This window comes from Equus asinus, chromosome 14 (assembly GCF_041296235.1).
Source record: "Equus asinus isolate D_3611 breed Donkey chromosome 14, EquAss-T2T_v2, whole genome shotgun sequence".
Lineage (NCBI taxonomy): Eukaryota > Metazoa > Chordata > Mammalia > Perissodactyla > Equidae > Equus > Equus asinus.
In genome coordinates, this window is record NC_091803.1 from 17660806 (window position 1) to 17681521 (window position 20716).

The 20716-nt window shown below is 51.6% G+C and overlaps 1 long non-coding RNA gene across 9 annotated transcripts; it reads right to left on the reverse strand.

Moving 5' to 3' along the window:
- Window positions 1-513: 513 nt before the first annotated feature.
- Window positions 514-15093, reverse strand: LOC106840987 (uncharacterized). Of its 9 annotated transcripts, none has more exons than XR_011494162.1 (5): window positions 14599-15093; window positions 14414-14507; window positions 9510-11581; window positions 5640-7313; window positions 514-4245 (listed from the first exon to the last, which is right to left on the reverse strand). It is a non-coding gene; the product is annotated as an uncharacterized lncRNA (long non-coding RNA). The 9 variants fall into 9 exon arrangements; XR_011494161.1 differs by having other exon boundaries at window positions 514-2182; window positions 2750-4245; window positions 5640-11581; XR_011494160.1 differs by having other exon boundaries at window positions 515-4245; window positions 5640-10863; window positions 11452-11581.
- Between the last annotated feature and the right edge of the window lie 5623 nt (window positions 15094-20716).

The window sequence follows — 20716 nt, forward strand, 5'->3', positions numbered from 1 at the left end:
GATGCTGTAGGGTTACCACCACGGAGGCTGCGTGATTGTGTGCTGTGATGTGGGGACGACCCCAGGGCTGTGGTGCCTGGTGGGCTGTTGGCCCCCACTACAGGGCCGGAGCTATTTGAAGTCTTTACTTCCAACCTTATTCTGTGTGTTGATTCATCCCAGCTTTGCCTTCTTCCTGTTCTCAGCCAGCACGTCTGCCCTGGCCTCCCTGGGGCTACTTCCACCTCTGCTGAGGGACCTGGAACCAGAGCCCCAGCTCATTCCAGCTCTGTGCCAGTTATCTCGCCACCAGCCGTGTCAACATCACTACACTTTTGCATTAGGTGGATGAGAGATGGAGGTGCAAGTGTTTTTTTGTTGGTGTGCAAATATATAAATATACATATGCATATGATGTAATATACTTGTATAATATATAACGTGTGTATATATAGTTGCTGTTTTAATTTTCTTTTTCTTTAATTTTCGTTTTCTTGATAAGCACATTTTAATACGTGTGCCGACCTTTTACATTTCTCTTCTGTGGCTTGTCTGTCTGCCTGTTTTTCTGTTCTGTACCAATCGTAAATCCCTTTTGGAGAGCAATTTGTCAGTTTCTAGCAACACTTTAGAAGTATACATTCTTTGACCTAGAATTTGCTTCTAGAAACTTGTCTTACAGAAATGCTTACACATGTGCACAAAGATATACACGCTAGGATATTCGTTGCAGCAGCTTACAATGTGGGAAGACAGGAAATGACAGAAATGTCCATCGCTAGTGGAATGGGTAGGTAAATTATAGTATTTTCATACTATACAGTGCCCCCAAAATGAAGACCATCTATGTAGTCACAGAAAAAGCATAATTCAAAGTACTCAAGAAGAAACTTTATCTCTGCCTGAGCACCACGTTCTCGGTGTTCCCCTCTGGGAGGACCGTGCTGGTCAAGGGGAGGATGGAAACTTCCTCCGATGGCTCACTCTGTGCTTTTCTGTTAGTTTTCATCTTCTACAACACAAATTATTTGTGAAGTACTTGTGTCCTAAACACTTTTTTCAAGTAAAAAATATTCTATCTAAAGCCCTGCCACTTCAGGTGTGGTCCAGGGACTGGCAGCATGGCATCGGCTGGAGTAGGTTGCAAACGCAGAGTCTCGGGAGGGTCCTCAAGCCTGGACGCACAGCCCCCTGGAGAGCTTTACGCCCACGCTGAGGCGGGCCCACCCTGGGGTTCCTGATGCGCCTGGGCCTGTGGCAGGGCTGACCCTCTGCTCTAGCGTCTGTACGTGTAATGTCAGCAGCGCGAGCGGGGCTGTGGGTGCCCTCCCAGAGGCCCGGGAGAGCCAGGGCAGGCCCTTGGGGCTGCTCTGTGGGTGTGGGGTTTTCGGCTTCCTGTTGGGTTTTCTGTGGTGTGGGATCTTTAGACCGCTGGATCAGTGAGCCCACTTTAAGCCAAGTCCTATCCTGAAAGACTACGTGTCCACACAGGATCACTCAGGAGTTGATTAACTGCATTTTAAAAACCTCCTCTAAGCACTCTGACGTTTCTTTCAATAGCAATCTCCCCGGGACATTATTTCTCAACATGAGGTCCACCACTTCAATGCCACTGCCACTGCAAATGGGCTGGTTCACCCGGGTCCAGTCTGGCCGGCTGGTGCTCTGATTTTGGGGGTGTGTTTTACGTTTTCCCAGATCCCAGAAATAGCCGAGCGTAGGTCTCATGTGAGGAAGGAGTCATGAACATTTTAAACAAAGCTTAGTCCCAGCATGCCCACTCCGGCGCGCACACGCTCTCCACATTCTTTGGGAAGCCCCAGGGTGTCAATTCCAGGAAGGTGTGTCTCACAGATGGAAATGTTTTCCTCATGCCTGAGGCTGTGCGGTGCAGGGTGTAACTTTGAAAATCCTAGATACCCTGCAAGATTCCACCAAGACTGAAATTTATTATTTTCCAGGAAATGTCCTCGGTGCGGTGATACAGGGCACAGGCTGTGTGGTGGGGTTCGGGGGAGAGACAAGCAGAAACAAAAGGCTGGCGGAGTGTGTGTAAGGCACTAAAAGACAGGGTCTGATGTCCTTGGAGCAGATGCGCCGAAGTGTAGGGTTCCATCCGGGGGTGGTGGCAACAGACATGGCCACAGACACAGGTGTTAATTGAGTCACGTCTTCATCCATTTATCCATCCGTCCATCCATTCCTTTATTCAAAAAGTATTTATTTAGTGAACAGGACCGAAGAGTCTGGGCCCTATCAGTGTGGGATACGAGGAAGGGCTTCAGCTCAGGCCGTGGGTGGGGGGAGGGGAGACTTTGAACCCAGATTTGGAGTGGGAAGCATCAGGGACAGTCTCCTGGAGGAAGTGACACCCAGGCTAGGCCCTGATAGCTGAGCAGGAGTTATTCTCCTTGGAGAGCCCAAGAGATGAGGTGGCCGGGGTTCCAGAAAGGATGTGGCCCCTGCAAAGATCTGGAGGGGTCTTAGAGACCAGTGGAAGAGCTCAGAGGGAAGTTCATGCCAGGCGGAGCAACTGGAGATAAGGAAAGGGACAGCACCGTGAGAAGGGCCCGTTTGGGGATGGCGGGGAACTCCACACAGCTGAAACAGGAGTGGCCAGGTGCGGAAGGGGAGGGGAGGGGCTGGAGACAGGCCGGGCACTTCTGCAAGAGCCAGAAATCGAAGTCTCAGGCTGAGGAAGGGGGATGAAGGGTCCCCAACGAACAGGCAAATGGGATGCAGCAGAAGGTTAGGCAACAGCCAGACTCACTTGGAGGGCACTGAAGTCCCAAATCCATCTCCATCTGGGGTACAGCCTGCACATGCCCCCCTCCCCAAGCTACAGAGGAGATGCAGGTGGGCGGGCCCCAAGTGAGCATTGTCCTGGAGGTCCCCACTTTGTACAGCCTCTGTTCAAGTACCACCTCTCCCCCACCACCCGAAAATATTTACATCCTGTTTATGCCGAGGCCTCCCAGGGCCTCCGTTTTCATGAATAAAATATGAGTTCCTAGGTCGAGCCAAGAAGGGAAGAAACCCCCACCAGCTGGTGGGGACCAGAGGCGGTTTAGTGTTTCGGTTGCTGTTGCCTCCCGAGTGATATTTGGAGGAAATTGGAATTAGCCGGTCAAGGTGACCCGGGCCGGGAGATTTGGCATTTTCTATACTCTCTGGTGTTCCTGAACTAAACTGCTTGCAGGGCACATTCCCCGAGCTTTAGTCACAGGGCTGTTTCCTGAGAAGCTCTGACTTTCACTAGTTCATCCTTCCGAAATGTTCTAGTAGAGTCAGAGCGTTTCACAGTTGAGCAATGACGTAGCTTGACCCCCTCCTTTCAAAGATGAGGAAACAAGGCTCAGAGGACGAGGGCTTGCCCAGGGCCACTTGGCTATTGGTGATGACCTGTCAGGGTTCCATGTCACCTGATCCAACATTCTTTCCACTGCATCACACTTCCTGCAAGTGCAAAATATTTAAATTAATAGACTGTATTTTCAGAACAGTTTTGGATTTACAGAAAATTAAGTAGATAATAGAGAATTCCCATATATCTATCCCCTTTCCTGGCACACAGTTCCCCCTATTATTAACATCTTACATGAATGTGGTACATTTATGACAATTAGTGAACAAATATTGATACAGTATTATTAATTAAAGTCCATAGTTTACATTAAGTTCACTCTTTTTTCTTTCTTTCTTTTTTTTGGTGAGGAAGATTGGCCCTGAGCTAACACCTGTGCCAGTCTTCCTCTATTTTGTATGTGGGACGCCACCACAGTATGGCTTAATGAATGGGGTATAGGTCTGCACCAGGGATCCAAACCAGTGAAGCCCTGGCTGCTGAAGCAGAGCATCCGAACTTAGCTACTATGCCTCTGGGCCAGCCCCTAAGTTCACACTTTATGTTAAACAGTTTTATGGGTTTTGACAAATGCATAATGTCCTGTATCCACCATTATAGTACCCGAAAAATCACCTGTGCTCCCCCATTCACTCCTTCTGCCTTCCCTCCCCCACCAGCCCCAGGCAACCACTAATCTTTTTACTTTCTCCCTGGTTAGACCTTTCCCAGGGTGTTATACAGTTGGCATCCTATAGTAGGTAGCCTTCTCAGAGTGGCTTCTTTCTCTTAGCAATATGCATCACATCCATTTTTTTAAGTTCCCACAGAAAATTCCCCATGAGTCATGGTGGTCTTATAGGTTGGTGAATATTTCACATTCTTTGTCCAAATCGTGGTTCTTCCAAAGACGTGGAAAATTCCTGGAAAACGACACAAAATTCTTCTTTAATTACAATTATAGAAGGATGCAGCTTGGTGCCTGGACTTGCTTCTTTGAGCCTCACAGTTTTTTTTCTCTCTCGCTTTCTTTTTAAAAAAAATTTTCTGACTAACAATAATGTACAACTGAAATCTCACAAGGTTGTAATCTATCATAACATTAATAAAAAAAAATAAAGAGCTTCTTTAAGGCAAGGGAAAACAGGATTGAAACAAAAAAACAGCTCACTAATTGGGAAAAAATATTTACAAGCCACTTATCCAACAAAGGGTTAATCTCCATAATATACAAAGAACTCACACGGCTTAACAACAAAAAAACAAACAACCCGATCAAAAAATGGGCAGAGGACATGAACAGACATTTCTCAAAAGAAGATATAAATATGGCCAATAGACACATGAAAAGATGTTCATCATCGCTAATCATCAGGGAAATGCAAATCAAAACTACACTAAGATACCACCTTACACCCGTTAGATTGGCAAAAATATCCAAAACCAAGAGCGACAAATGTTGGAGAGGTTGTGGAGAAAAAGGAACCCTCATACACTGTTGGTGGGAATGCAAACTGGTACAGCTACTATGGAAAACAGTATGGAGATTTCTCAAAAAGTTAAAAATAGAAATACCCTATGACCCAGCCATCCCATTACTGGGTATCTATCCTAAGAACCTGAAATCAGAAATCCCAAGAGTCCCTTGCACCCCTATGTTCATCGCAGCATTATTTACAATAGCCAAGACGTGGAACCAACCTACATGCCCAGAAACTGATGATTGGATAAAGAAGATATGGTATATATACACAATGGAATACTACTCAGCGATAAAAAAGACAAAATTGGCCCATTCGCAGCAACGTGGATGGACCTCGAGGGTATTATGTTCATCGAAATAAGCCAGTCAGAGAAAGACAAACTCTATATGACTCCACTCATAGGTGGAAGTTAACATATTGACAAGGAGATCTGATCGGTGGTTACCAGGGAAAAGGGGGCGTGGGGGGAGGGCACAAAGGGGGAAGAAGTGTACTCACAACATGACTAACAATAATGTACAACTGAAATCTCACAAGGTTGTAATCTATCATAACATTAATAAAAAAAAAAAAATTTTCACACCTAGATAAGGAGAACAGCTTAGTGGTTACCAGAGGGGAAGGGGGTAGGAGACGATGGAAGGGGTAAAGGGGCGGACACGTATGGTGACAGATAAAAACTAGACTATTGGTGGTGAACACGATGCAGGCTATACAGAAACTGAAATGGAATAATGTACGCCTGAAATTTACACAATGCTATAAGCCAATATGACCTCAATAAAGTAATTTAAAAAAAATAGACACCAAAGGTAAAAACAAATTTTTTCCACCTGAATTTTGTCTCGTGAATTTTTCCTTCTCACTTCGTCCTGCTCTCTGGTCTGACCGGGCTCTGAAATCTCGGTGGGACGTGGGCTCCGGAGACGTTTTGTTTCTGTAGACCTCGAGTGTTTTCCTACACGGGGCTGTGTGCTAGAAACCGTTTCCTGCAACACTTTGTTTAATCTCTACAAGCCGTTAGTGAAGAAGTCTTTACTCCTGTTTAAGCCGGAGGGAACTGAGTGAGGCCCTGAGCCCCTTGCCCCAAGCCAGGCAGCCGGCTAGTGCCTCAGGGGGGCCTTGAACCCCATCCCGGGCCAGCCCAGGTCTTTAAACCTCCGCTGCTTCCTTGGGCAGGTCTTCATTTTAATTTTGATCCAAATAAAAACTGTCTCAAATTTCCCTGGTTTTCAGACTGGCGTGACAGAGTCAGTAACCTGAAGAAATACTTTTTATGGGAAAGAAAGTTCTGGTTTAGAACTGCCGGCGGAAAACAAAACAGGAAGTTGAACATTCCCGGCTTGGATGGACCATCTGGACTCCACTAGAGTTAGTCCTGCCAGAGACCGGGCTGTGCGCACCTCACCCTGGGCTGAGGGGAGAGAGGAAGGGGCTCGAGGTGGGCTAGATCTGCCCTCCCTCTGGGGTGGGAGTCAGGGTGGGGGGCGGGCAACATCCGAGCTGAAGCCAGGGCAGGGGAGAGAAGGAGAAGGAGCGCAGACCTCAGGGCTGTGGGTGGGATGAGTCAGCCTGGGGGCGTCCGTCTCTGGAGAGCCCGCCTGGCTGGGGCTGGGTTGGCCCTTGCTATGACAGGCACTGGAGTCACTCTCTCCCGGGGAGCCCGGTCCGTGTGCAAAGCCCTGGCAATCCTGCTCTGTGAGAGCATAATTACCGACCCCTACAAGTACTTACAGGGCACCAGGAACTATGTGAAGAGCCCTAGAGAAAACACCGTCTCATTTTGCTCCCCCAGAGAGGGAAACTGAGGCACAGAGCAGCGAAGGTCATTGTCTAAGGTCACACAGACAGTAAGCGGCAGGACTAGGATTCTAAGGGTGGCTGATGGTCCCCAGAGGCTGCGCTGCTTGGCCTTACAGCCTCTCTCTAGACAGACACCCCAGCCCTCCTGTGTGTCTGCTTTCCCAGGAAGTACCCATGTAGATGCGGCCCTCCAGGACCAGTTCAACTGACCATCTTAGCAACTGAGGAATTGAGTGATTTTTTGAGAACTGAGGCCCTTTGTCCAGTTCAGGCCGGTTGAGACCACCAATCCATCAGCCGGGTCAGGGCAAGTGCTCAGCAAGTGACCTTTTTGATGTCAAGGAGCTGAAAACCCCACCCTCAAATCCTGGTGATGCGGCCATCTTGTGAACATGTGTCCTGTGAGGAGCCATGAAGCTGGACTATGCCTGCGCAGAACGTCAATTACCTCACTCTCCTCACCTCCAGTCATCTATCCCCGCACTTCAGACATCCTTGCCCCCTGCCCCATAAATATCCCTGAGTCCCTATTTTCAGGGAGGCCATCCGAGATTGATTTTCCTGTCTCCTCGCTTGCCTGTCTTGTGATGAAATCCTTTCTCTTTGCAAACTCGGTGGCTCGGTGAGTGTGGTAATCATGCAGCCGGCAAAACAAACTTGGTTGGGTAACATCCGGGACCAGGTCTGAGGTGTCATTTCATCTCCTACATGAAGCAAAAAAAAGGAGGAACAGGGATGAAGGGGCCCGAGTGTCTGTGGCCCCAGTGTGGTTGGACGGTAGGAAAGAGCAGGAAGGAGTATTCTGAAGAACCAGCAACAGCCATGGGAGGGGGCTTCCTGGGGAAGCAGGATTCATGGATTCTTTCCCAGGCCCGGGCTCCTTGGGCTCAGGCCTCAAGGCTGAAAAGCTGGGGGGGCCCGTGGGGCAGTGCCCTCGCCACCCTCCACAGGCCCCCATCCAGGCAAGCATCACAGGGAAGCTGAGCCATCGGGCTAGAGGACAAATGGCCACATCCATTTTTAGCAGACAGCTGGGATGTGACCCAGGTGGAAGGCAAGTCAAGGGGGTGCTGGCAGGGACCCTCACCTCCTGCTGGGGCCCCGCTGCTGCTGGGAAGGTCGAGGAGGTGAGGCAGGGCAGGCTCAAAGGGCACTGGGCACAGATGGCCTGCCAAGCCAGGCCCACGAGCAGGGCCCAGGGGGCAGGAGGTCAGGCACCCGCAGGGACTGGTCCCTGGATCTAGGTCTCAGACTGAGCCGGCTGCGTGCAGCCGTCCACGTGTGAGCAGCCTATCTAAGTGGAGGGGCTTCACTTCCTACGTCCCTCTGCTTCCAGGCAGCTCTTCATCTTCTGGAAGCCTGCTGTGGGTTTCCCCATCTCGAGATCTCCAGAAGCTGGATCTTTCCAGAAGTTCCCTCTTTCATAAAATGAGGAAATTGGATTGAAATATTCCAAGGTCCTATAACATTCCAAATACTGTGAATTTGGTGTTGTCTCTACATTGGTTATTTAAGGCAAGTACTAAGCTTTACTAAGTTACTTTCCTTGGAAACTTAGATTAAAAATATATCTGCATTTTAAGTGCATAACCAGAACTTGTTATTTACCAATATTCTGAAATTACTTTGCAAAGCAAAGAATCATTTTGTAAAGGGAATCAACTTAATTTTATCTGGAAGAATAAAAAAGCGGCTACAGAGGAGAGCCATCCTGGAGCCCGGCCTCGCAGCGTGTGCTGACCAGGTTGTGACCGTGCACTGGCACCCTTGGGTGGCGTTTGCCATACTGTCACTGATTTTGTTTCTCTTAACCTTTCTGGGTTTTGTTCTTGTTGCAAAAGATTCAATTATTAAAGCACTGAGCACTATATGTTTATTTTATTAACTACTGAAAATGTGTAACATTAATCTCCATGGCCATGAGGTCTTTGGTTTATGATAATTTGCCCAAGAAATTTTCTTTAAGGAAAAAAATTGGCCCTGTAAGGGGGAGGGCATTCTATGTTGGGATCCATATGTGGCTTCTTTTGGACAAAGAGCCATGTTGCTAAAAAGTCAATGGCACCAAAGAAAAAGATGATCAATTTGAGTACATTAATAGTAAAAACTTCTGGCCATTCCCAGACACGATACACAAAGTCAAATGGCAAGCCACAAACCGGAAGAGGTCTTGGCAGTTCTTGCAACTGATGAAGGAATTGTACCTCGGATAAGTAAATAATCCTGCAAATCATCAAGAAAAAAGCAAACCACCCAAAAGAAAGTGGGCGAGTGCACGGATAAGCGTTCACAGAAGAGAGTCACAACCCGCAAGCTTCTGCAAGAAGCCCGACCCCATTCGTTGTCAGATTTTGGTGGTTTGTCTGGTTTTGTTTTTCACAATGACTGGACCAGCAAAAATGAAAAGATCTGAGGAAACAAAGTGTCATCATGGATACCGGACAGAAAGCACTTATCTTCTGCTGTGGGAATGGACATAGGAAGAACCCCTTGGGAGTAACTTTGATGTTGTGCAGGAAGGTGAAGGCACATGTCCCCCCGACTCGGTAATTTCTCCAAGATGTGCAACCGGGAGACAGCGGTGCAACGAGCACCACGAGGCGGGGGCAAAACAGCAAAAATAGATCAAAACCGAGGAAGACCCCAAAGTAGAAACAACCCAAAGTTGCATCAACAGGAGACAGGGTGAGTACGCTGAGGGACGGCACACGCGGAACCCTGTGTGCCCTCGTCTATGTGGACGGGTCCCCGACGACGTGCTGGGCAGTGCAGGCGACTCTCAGAATGCCTGGAGCTCGGTTCCGTGGACGTGCAGAACGAACACAGCATTGTCCGAGGGGTTTGTACATAGAAAGCAAAGCAAAGCAAAGGAGGAAAACCAAATTTGAGAAAGCGGTTACCTCTGGGGAGGGGACAGGATGGGGCAGTGCCTGTAGGGGCTTCAAAGGTCCTGGGAACGTTATTTCTTAAGCCAGGTGTGCTTAACATAGGCGTTCTTTCTCTTTTCTTTAAGTTGCCTATAGATGTGCTTTAGATGAGTGATATTTTATAATCAAAACCAAAAGCATTTCCCACACACCTCCCTACCCAACCATCTTATGAACCAAGGACCAGAGTGGTGGGGGTAGCAACCTGCCCAAAGTCACACAGGGAGTTGGGGGCAGAGCCCAGGATTCCACCCCTGGCCCCACCCTGATCCAGAGGCCCCCATCCTAGCCCCACGCTGACCCTCAGACCCCGCCCCCACTGTAGGAACAGTTCCCTCTGCGTCTCCCTCACTCACACATGATGCTTTCCTTCTCTTCTGAAGCCAGGTGTGTGCGTTTTCCACACCAAGCAATTCTTTGCCACACCAGCCAGGTGTCCTAGAATTTAATTCAATTCTGAGGGGCCGGCCCCGTGGCTGAGTGGTTAAGTTCATGCGCTCCACTGTGGTGGCCTGGGGTTTCTCAGGTTCGGATCCTGGGTGCGGACATGGCACCACTTGTCAGGCCACACTGAGGTGGCATCCCACATGCCACAACTAAGAATATACAACTATTTACCGGGGGTCTTTGGGGAGGAAAAGGAAAAGAATAAAATCTTTAGAAAAAAAATAATAATTCCATTCTGACACTATCTACCCAGAGTTAGTGTGGACCCCACAGGTTAAGGGCTCAGTCCCCCAAGACTGCCTCTGTCTCCCCACCCCTCAGACGCCAGTCACAAGTCCAGGTTGTCACCTGGGCTGAACCAACCCACTGCATATCGGAGGTTCCCATGACCCCCTCCTTGGGTTCAGTCATTTGCTAGAACAGCTCACAGAGCTCAGGGAAATACTTATTTATGTTCACTGTTTTATTACATGATAAAGGATATGATAAAGGATACAGATGAACAGCCAGATGAAGGGATACAAGGGCGAGGTCTGGAAGGTTCCAAGAACAGGAGCTTCTGTCCCCGTGGAGTTGGGGTGCGGCACCCTCCAGGCACATGGACGTGTTCACCAACCTGAAAGCTCTCCGCACCCCTGACTACTGGGGTTTTATAGAGGCTTCACCACGTCAGTGGGATGGATCCTTAACTCCATTTCCAGCCCCTCTCCCCTTCCCAGAAGATGATGGGTGGGGCTGCACGTTCCAAGCCTTTAATCACGGTTTGGTCTTTCTGGTGACCAGCCCCCACCCAGGAGCCCACCAAGAGTCACCTCATTAGACAGAAGATGCTCCTCTCACGCAGGAAATTCCAAGGGATTTTGGAGCTCTGAGTCAAGAACTGGGGTCAAAAACCAAATATCAGAACAAAAGATGCTCCTAGTGCTCTTATCACACAGGAGTTTTAGGAGTTCTGTGCCAGGAATGGAGATAGAGACCAGTATACACATTTTCTGTTTCTCACAACCACTCATCCCCACCCTGATGTAGAGACTCCTCCCCCACCCAAAGACTCCCCTGCTGCATCCCACCCTCACCCTGACCCAGAGACCACCCCACCCCCACCCTGGCCCCGAAGCCCTGCTGTGACCCTGGTCTGGGTGTTTCCAGGAGGCTCCAGAGAGGAGTCAGTGACTGGGGAGTCAGTCACATGGGGGTCAGTGTGCAGATTCCAAACCCAGGGCAAAGGGGCCAGAGGGTGAAGCAGTTTCCTGCTGGGGAACTGTCCCTGGGGCACCTGACTTGTGGGGAGAGGTGGCCTTGAGCCGGCCCCTGGCTCTCTTCTCTGGGCCTCAGGCAGACATCTTTGTGGCCAGAAAACTCGGGAGACTGCAGCTCAGGCTCGCCGTGGGCAGGTGGGCCCCTGCGATTCACTGGGTGGAGGATGCTGTTTGGGAGACAATGCTGGGTGGCCTCTTGCAGATGATACCTGATGCGGGCTCGGTGAGCCGAGGAGTCGACAGAAAGATTTCTTGGACTCTCAAGGTCTGGCAGTAGTGCTCTTTTACTCAGAGAATAGCATGGAGTAGCATGGAGACAGGACCCACAGGTAGTAAGAGCTGCAAACATGGGTTGACAGTAGGGCTAAATTTAAGGCATAGGTATGTGAGTTATCTCTTTACAAGACAAAAGAACGATTATGTAAAAAAAAAAAGTTGTTAAAATGGTGTCAGTGTAAGTGGGATCTGGTTATTGGGTGGTCCTATAACTTTGGATAGGAATCAGATGGGCTCAAGTCAGGATGTCCTATGCTTCCTGGAGGATGATATAGATTGGTACGTAGGGCAGGGCTTCTCCCCCTGGGACAGGGGCAGCCTCGATCCTCATCAATACCCTCTTGATTTGTGGCAGCCCCTCTGACCTCCTCCGGGGTCTCAGGAATGTCAAGTTCAGTGTCTGCTGAGAGGACAGGGTTGCAGGGAGGAAGAGGATCATGCAGGAGGGGCTGTGGGATCTGGCTCCTGTCAGCATCCTTCCTGCGCAGACTGGGAGCACCCTCGGCTGACGCAGGGTCCCAGCCCTGTGACTTTGTGAGGAGTGCTGGAGCGGAGCTTGACTAAAATAGAAAAAGGAGCAGCGGTGGTGTGATGGGGAAACCGAGGCAGGAGGCATTTAGGTCTCCTGCCCAGGGCCCCAGGGAGGGTTTGCGCAAAGGCTGCTTTCAGCTCTCCCAGGCTGGAGGAGAGGAGCCAGCCGCTGATGACATTCACAGACACCCTCCCTCCCGCCAAAGACAAAGAAGGCTCACGCACCCGCCCCCCCCTTCCTTGCTCAGTCTTTGATCAGAGCTGACGCTCCGGGCTGACATCTCTGCTTCTGCCTCTCCTGGCTCAAGTAACGTGAAAGGACCATGTGACAATGCTTTGCACAGAAGGAGCCCCACTGCCCTGAGTTTCCTGGCACACGGGCCCTCTTCTGAGCCCCACAGCTGAGGGTTAGACGTGGCCCCGTTAGAGCGCAGATGGCTTTTCACTGGGTCTCTGTCCCCGTGTGTGGAGGCAGAGCCTGTCATTCCCATTTTGCAGACAAGGACACTGGGATGTGAGTCCCTCATCCAGGGTCATGCAGCTAGTACACTGCATGCAGCTCGAGGTCGCACCAGGTCTGTGGCCTCCGGAGCCTGTGCCTCTTTCTTCCACCACACACCTCCTTCCCAGCACCACTTCTCCCAAGTGAAGGGTGTACAGGCATCACTGTTACCGTGACCGGAGGGACGCCCGGCCGGGTGCTCCCCACCCCTGATGAGGACCCCTCGGAATCATCCCTCTTTACGGCACCACCTTCGGATGCAGCCTCCAGAGGGCCACCGGGCGGGTGTGAGATTCTAACACCACATCCCTCCAGGAGCAGGGGGAGAATGCAGATTTCACAGAAGGCAGCAGGCTTGGAAGAACAAGTGTGTCCTTGTCCCCGGCCCTGCCAAGCTGGGCTAATTACCGCTCAGGCCACTGGGAGCTTTTTCCCAGGCAGCTGAGATCCACCTTCACCCCAACTGTAGGCATCAGTGGCTGGGGACCCTCCTCTGGCTGGGAGGAGGTGGGAGCCCAGAATGTGAGGGTCCTGTCTTCAACAACTTGCTCTTTCTCAGCCCACACCCTGCCAGGAGTTGAGGCCATGTGGCTGAGCCACCATACTTGCTTCAGGCTCCGTCCACGTGGCCACTGCCCAGCCTCTCCTCCCCAGCCGCCTTGCTCCTCCCCCGTCACCACACTGGCCCTGTGTGGCCTGGGGAGCCAGGCTTCAGGTCTAAAATTCATGTCCCTCCCCTGCCTAGAACCCTTCAGGGCTCCCTATTGCCCTTAGAAAAAAAGCCCAACTCCACAGCCCAGCTGCATGAGGCCCACCCCGACCGAGGCCTGCTGCCCCTCCACCCTCATCTCAGCCCCGGCTCCCTGGTGCTCTGGTGGCCTGAGCTCTTCAAGGTTCCTCCCAGTATCACCTTCAGGCTGCCCCCTCTGCCTGCCACACTCTTATCTTTCAAGACACATCTGGGCTGTCACCTTCCCCAGGAATCTACCCTTGGCCCTCCACATTAAGAATTAGATGTGGCATTGGGGCTGGCCCGGTGGCACAGTGGTTAAGTTCACATGTTCCGCTTTGGCAGCCCAGGGTTTGCAGGTTCGTATCCTGGGTGCGGACATGGCACTGCTTGACAAGCCATGCTGTGGTAGCGTCCCACGTATAAAGTAGAGGAGGATGGGCATGGATGTTAGCTCAGGGCCAGTCTTTCTTAGCAAAAAGAGGAGGATTGACAGCAGATGTTAGCTCAGGGCTGATCTTCCTCAAAAAAAAAAAGAATTAGACGTAGCCCAGAGCACCCTGCCCATCCAACTTCAGCAGAGCTCTTTCTGCTTTATAGTGTATGTATGTATCTGTGTATGTGTGTTTTCAAAGTAACTTTGTAGCCACACACTGGGCAGAAAAGGGGCTAAATGATTTAAAAGCAGTAAAAGGGGTTTTGTTCCTAGGACACCAGTAGTTTGAATATGAGCTCTGACTTTGTATATTATACTTACGTGGACCACATCCATGGAGTGAAGGGGCAGTTTATGATTGATGAAGCCGCAGGGGTAAGCCGTAGGGAAAGGAGGCTGCTGTTTTTAGGAGGGCTGATGGCTTCCCTAATGGTACTTCATCTAATGGTGCTTTAGCTTTCCTTGCTGAAAAGTGACAGGTGTTGGACAAATGCCCTCCCAGCCTCTCCTCAAACATCCGGCTTACAGACACTGGGGGCACAATGATACCCAGGGCTTAGGGGGCCCCAGAAGGTGGGGGGCAGGGCGTGGAAGTGTTGGTCCAAGAAAAGCCAGACTGGGCAGTGCAAGTCTATCAGAAAGCCGAGGTGGCCGAGAGCCTGGGGGTGGGGGGGAGGGGCCAGGAAAGTCACCCACCTGGGCCTCTAGGCCAGAGTGAGTCTCCTTAGGACACTGGTTCCCAAACCTTCCAGGAACATCTGCCAACCTGGACCAAGCGTTCCTTCATCAGCTGCAAAGTGGTGAACAAAACAAGAATTTTCCAGAAGGCCAGATTTATTTAATTTAAAGGGTTGTCCTTTATTCCAAAATGATGCTCTTACCTTTACTGAGTGCTAAAACGTCCTTCCTTCATGGGAAATGATGGCAATAACAGTCATTTTCCCAGAGTCTCTTCCTGGTAAAATCACAGCCTGGTAACATTTTGTCAGTCTCCGGTTTTGTGTTTGGGCGGGGGTCACTGGTGACTGGTGTGACTTCTCAGAAGGACCCGAAAGACCCCAAAGAGACGTCCCCTGAGAAAGTGCAGCCTTGTGAGGGGCAGGCAGCCCCGGAGGGAGCAGGCCCAGCAGGCAGTGTCCCGGGGAGAAAGGCACTGGCAGCGTCCCCAGGCTCTCGGAGACACGGAACAAACCTACTTCCAGGGTGTGTCACCACGCAGCCAAGTGACGCAACACACAGATGTGCAAACGTGGGGACTGGAGAGGAGGGGTAAATGAGGAACAGCAGCTGTGAAGGAAGGCCTGGAGGCTGGAAACCGAGAGCCCACAGAGGAGTCCTGTGGCCAGCACCTTCTAGAGACTTCCCTGGGCAAGAGGAGGCGGGACACCTGCAGCCCAGCTCAGGACCCAAGGAGGAAGTGACCCCCGGGGGGTGGAGGCCACAAGCACCTCAGGCCTCTTCCCCGAGGATTTCCACCCCAGCAGCAAAGTCTTGTGACACGTGTCCACCTCACTCTCAGTGAGCGTGGGTGTTGTCCACCACAGAGGGGTGGCCTCCTCCCTCTGCGTCACCCCGTTTCCAGGGCCCCCGGCGGAAGAAGCCCATTCGGGAGACACCCACGGAGAAGCAACCCACCTGATCAGGCCTCAGCTGAGGATTGGTGTCACCTGTGAAGCCGGTACCTGAGGGTTCCTGTAAATGTTCAATAAGAACATGATGACCCTTCGACCTTGTTCCCAACCCAGACACACATGAACAGATGTTAACGTTGTTAATTTGCTGTTTCATTGTTTAACCTGAGGGGTGACTCAAGGGTCACAAGGATTTACGAGATTGGTTGTTTTTGGGGGTTTTTTTGAGGAATATTAGGCCTGAGCTAACATCGGTGCCCATCTTCCTCTACTTTATATGTGGGACTCCTGCACAGCATGGCTTGACAAGTGGTGCATAGATCCATGCCCAGGATCGGAACCAGCCAACCCGGGGCCCGGAAGCAGAGCTGCAAACTCCACCACTACACCAGGGGCTGGCCCCTATGAGCTTGTTTTGCAAAAGAAAAAGAATGCCTTTAAGGAGGCTACGACCACCAGAGAACCAGCCCCCAGATGACCCCAGAAGTCCGGTTGCCCGGGGGCATATCTGAGGTGAAAGAAACACAGACTTCCCCTTCGTTTCTCCAAAACTCCTCCTGCCGAGCCCCTTAGCTCTGTAAAACCCCCTGCTTTCTTCGTTTTTTTTTTTTAAAGATTTTATTTTTTTTCCTTTTTCTCCCCAAAGCCCCCCAGTACATAGTCGTATATTCTTCACTGTGGGTCCTTCTAGTTGTGGCATGTGGGACGCTGCCTCAGTGTGGTTTCATGAGCAGTGCCATGTCCGTGCCCAGGATTCGAACCAGCGAAACACTGGACCACCTGCAGCAGAGCGTGAGAACTTAACCACTCAGCCACGGGGCCACCCCCTGCTTTCTTCTTTTCTTAAGGCAGATTTGAGAGAACCTATCCCCCAGCATCCTTGTTTTGGCCAATTCGAATAACAGTTTCTCCGTCTCCAAGCACTGACGTCTCAGTGTTTGACTTACTGCACATCAAGCACACAAACCTGAGACCAAGAGGTTGGGTATCACCTAGACTGTCAAGCGGCCCTGCTGCCCACTCACGGCCACCACTTCATCTGAGAGGCAGGAACCGTAGGGATTAAGACACTGGCTCTGGCCCTGGGCAGCCCGGCTCCCACACAGCTGCTCCCTACCTGCCGAGTGAAGCTGGACGAGTTTCGTTCGGACCCTCCTCTGTGGAGGGGGCAGGTAACAGGCCCTGCTCACAGGTGTCCTGAGAATGACATGAGTTTATAGGATCTCAGGTGCTTATAACAGTGCCTGGCATACAGTAGGCCATAAACGCAGCACACCGTGGGCACTCAACATGTGCACGTGGAACTGGCACATCTGTACAGCATCTCCTCCCGTGTCACTCAGTTCAGTCACCCTGGGGAGGAGGCAGGTCTCCCACGTCACCTGCCCCAGGTCATAGAGCGGCAGGGGCAGAGCTCGGATTGGAGTTCAAGGTGCATCTCCCTGCCCTCTCCTCGCCTGTGGGAGAGAGCTCAGCTCTGAAGCCCGGCAGCCTGGCTAGCCTTGCATTCACGAGCTGTGCGACCTTGGGAACGTCCTTTAACCTCTCTGTGGTTTCCTCCCCTCTAAAACGACATAATAATCACGCCAGCTCTTAGAGTGGTTGTCGAGGATCACAGGAGTTAATACCGAGAGACTAGATAAACAAACGGACGACGGCCAGACGATAGATAAAAAAAATCAACCCAGGCCGGCCCTGTGGCGCAGGGGTTAAGTTCACACATTCCGCTTTGGCGGCCCGGGGTTCGCCGGTTTGGATCCCGGGTGCGGACATGGCACTGCCTGGCACACCATGCTGTGGCAGGCATCCCACATATAAAGTGGAGGAAAATGGGCACGGATGTTAGCTCAGGGCCAGGCTTCCTCAGCAAAAAAGAGGAGGACTGGCAGTAGATGTTAGCTCATCTTCCTCAAAAAAACAACAAAAAAAGAATCAAGCCACGATCTGCAGCCCCAGTCCAGGATGGCAAATGATAACCCCTAAAGCAATCAGCCCCAGATGGCCAAGACCCCGTCATTAACTGCCAGCTTCCCAAATTTTTGCATCCACTTCCAACTTAAGACCAACCGGAAAAGGGCAGATGTGTTCCCCTTGCCCATCACAGAGATAGTGTCCATCCCGCTTCTAGTCGTCCCGCCTCCAGCTGCCTGTGCCAGCAGCCTCCGATCGCTACCGTGCCTTCCCTTTTGCCCACTCTGAAGCTCTCCCGCTCCCGCCCGCCTGAGAGTCTGCCCAGCGCAGGGATGGCGGCTAAAGCCCTGGCTGCAGCACGCTCTGAGTAAACTGCCTTTGATCCTTCTCATCTGAGTGGTCTCTGTTTATTTCCGCCATCCGTACAAAGTTCTTAGCTTGAGACCTTCCCTATAATAATGTTACTGCACAAAATTGGGGTTCTACCCAACATGCATAAAAAAACTGATTAATTACAGCATCAGCTTTTGGGAAAACAAGTCAGCTTTATTTTGTGAGATCTATCTGCGAGGAGGCAGGGGCACATTGCTCTCAGATCTGTCTCCTTGATCCAGGGCAGAACCCCAATTTTATGCAGTAACAATAAACCCTCAGAAATGCCAGCTTTTGTTCACTCTGCAAGCCCTTAGGAAATCAGAGAGGCTGCATGGGAAAAGCCCCCGGGACCTTGAAACCCCCAATAGGGTGAAGCGCCGGGTTACCCAGTAGCAGAGAGCTTCCTTCCTGGGCTCTCTCACCAGGGGCTCCACCAACCAGAGGGAGGGGCCACGACTGGGCTCAGGCGGAGTCTGAGTATTTGAAAGTCAGGGTGTGGCCTTCGGAGTGAGGCCTCAGCCGATATCTCCATGGCGATGTCACTCCCAGCTCAAGGCCAAGACAACACCAAACCATCCTATTTTGTGTTTTTAACAGAAACACACACCCCAACAATCCATGGCTTTGGGTGTAAGTTTCTTTTGTTCTAAAACTCACACAGGCTGCTTGCAGGAGAATGCAGAAAAGAGGAGAGGAAAGTCCCACGGACACCCCACCCAAAGCCCACCACGGTTACCAGCTTCATCTCAACTTTGAGATGCGTGTCCATCATTTCATGACGTGCATTTTTAATTGGCATAACACAAGAGTGTTTCCCATGTTATTACAAATGCCTTGTAAACAGCAATTCGGAGGCTATAAAATAACCCATCACGTGGCTGTCCAGTTGGTCCTAAAAACAAATAAACAATAGAAAGCATCTCAGAGAGGCAGCGACCTGCAGGGCAGCCAGGCCTCTCCCGTGGCTGCCATACCACAGGCCCCCGAGATCTCTGCCCGGCCCCCAGTCATTCGTACTCTTTCCATGAAAACCCCCCTCTTATGGGGCTGCCATCACAGCAGGCTGGTGTCAGCAAGAAAATGGCCAAACCAGCACTTTCTGTGGAGACAAAAGGCCTGGGTGAGAGGTCGCCTGGGAAGCCCCCTCCCTCGTCCTCCCCACCTACCCCCCATCCCCAGGCCTAAGGCCCCGGGCATCACGCCCAGCTCCACCCTCCACATCTACAGCATTCAGTTGGCTGCAGGAAGCTGAAAACCCAATCTACACCTCAACAAGATAGAATCGCAACCTGTCTCACCTGAATAAGCCTGGCAGCAGCCAGGGCGGAGGGGGCTCCTCTCGGGTGGGTCGTCCCTCTGAGGCTCTGCCCCTTGAGTGCAGGTGAGGGGAAGCTGGGACCACACATGCACTGCTGCTCTGAATAACACCATGGGCTGTCAGGGAGGGACAGGGCCCTGGGGGTCAGGGGTGGGCAGAGGGCAGGAGGGGCCCGCACGGCACAGGTGAGCTCAGGAGCCTCACAGCGCCTGGTAAATCCTTGCCTTTTTTTTACCTCAGTTTCCCCTTCTGTGCAAGGAGGGGCAGGGACAAAATGATGGCTTAGTTTCCAAAGAAGAACTTTCTTGGTCCACCCCTGAGGGGCTGAGGGGATGAGGTCCTGGGAACTTTGGCTGTTTTCCTGGTTCCAGAAGCCTCCGGGTCACAGAAGGGAGAGGTGCCCCCAGGGCCCAGGCGCCATTTGGTTCAGTCAGAAATCCCCAGGTGGGTGACACACCCTCTGCTACACCCCACCTACAGCTGTCTTTTCTGAGCTCTCTCCCCTGCCCTAGAACCCAGGTGCACAGACCAGGAGGGACTTCAAGGGGTCTGTGAACTACCGGAACCTGTCTGCAAAACTCTGTGTGTGTGTGTGTGTGTGTGTGTGTGCGTGTGTGTATGCACACATGTATGTGGGTAAGCATAGTGCATGTTTCTGGGGAGGGGCTCCACGGATTTCAGTCTCAAAGGGGTGTGCGCCCCTAAAACCTTAAGAACCTCCTTTGCTGTTCCCCCTCCCCCACGAGTGGCCAGGAGAACATTCTGAATTGCTTCTGATTGGGTCCCACCTGCTTTCCATCTTCAGGACCCCCAGGGCCTTCGCAGCCATCCTGGGCTCCCCGCCACCACCCACTAATTCCCAGGGAGAGAGGAGTGTAGCAGACGCCTAGGAAGAGAGCGACCTGCAGAGGGCGCGCCCTCCGCTCTCTGTGCTCCCTCTGCTCCGCAGGGATCGAAGGCACTCTTAGAGGTCACCCCCTCACGGGGGAAAACCCCACTCCTCATACCACTCAAGTCCTTCTATGACCTTGCTCTTTGAGAAAAAGTTCTTATTTCTTGAATGCTAACTGCGTCTAGGCACTGTTTGTTCTCAGCACTTCACAGATTGACATATGGAACCTTGACAATCTTCAGAGGTAGTCTATTACTGGCTCCATTTTATAGATGGGAAACTGAGGCCCAGACTGTGCTGCCCATCAGCTGGTGGGTGATGGATTCTTACCCCTGCACTGTGCCTTGGGTCTTCTCTCTTAACAACCAGACCGCCGTCCATCCCAGCCACGAGGAACGACCGGCTCCCCGTTTCCTGAACACAGCCCTCTCCACCTCAAATCCCCTCCCTTCCCATCAGGTTGACACCTCCTCCGGAAGCCTGCTCTCCTCCAGGCTCACTCTGCACCCTCCTCTCCCAGCTTGATCTTCAGGTCTGGCTGTCCCCACCAGCTGGGACCTCCTCAGGGCGGCCCAGTGCCCACCTCCATCATTGTACCTTTACATGTTGGCTGAACTGAAGTGAATACTATCCCCAGTGTACAGGTGGGGACCTGAGTTCCAGAGGTTAACTCATTTCTCAGAGATGATGGACACCAGGCAGTGGAGGGATGGTCATGGCAACTTAGGAAATTCATTCATTCAACAATTCATTCATTCAACTGACTGTCCCACCCTCAGCCAGGCACTGTGCTGGGTGCCTTAGGGGATACAAACAAGACAGTCTGGTGCTACTCTCTGGGACGACTCACTGTGAGGACCACACCTCCCCCA